We start from the raw sequence: 368 nt of genomic DNA on the forward strand, positions 1-368 counted from the left end.
AAAGTTACAACACTTCTTACAATCAAAAACATAGAGTAATCTAAAGCAATTACAATGTTCAAATTAAACAATTAAGACCTTACTCTACAACTCTAACACAAGTCTCATACAACATTATATGCATTAGTTAAAAACGGATTTTATAGAATATGAAATCTTTCCAAAAACATCAATGAATGCATGAACATGTGAGATGAAATGATGAAAAATTAAACATGAAATGTCTCTCAATCCTAAAGTATAGAATTCTCTCTTTTCTAATCTCACAAATGCAATTTCATATAGATGCAGCAATTAACACGAAATATGCTCTAACTCTCTTAAAATCTAACATGCAAGTTATGGCTTGAGTTCTGAAAACGCAGTTT

The sequence above is a fragment of the Lupinus angustifolius genome, chromosome LG02 (genome assembly GCF_001865875.1).
Source record: "Lupinus angustifolius cultivar Tanjil chromosome LG02, LupAngTanjil_v1.0, whole genome shotgun sequence".
Taxonomy (NCBI): domain Eukaryota; kingdom Viridiplantae; phylum Streptophyta; class Magnoliopsida; order Fabales; family Fabaceae; genus Lupinus; species Lupinus angustifolius.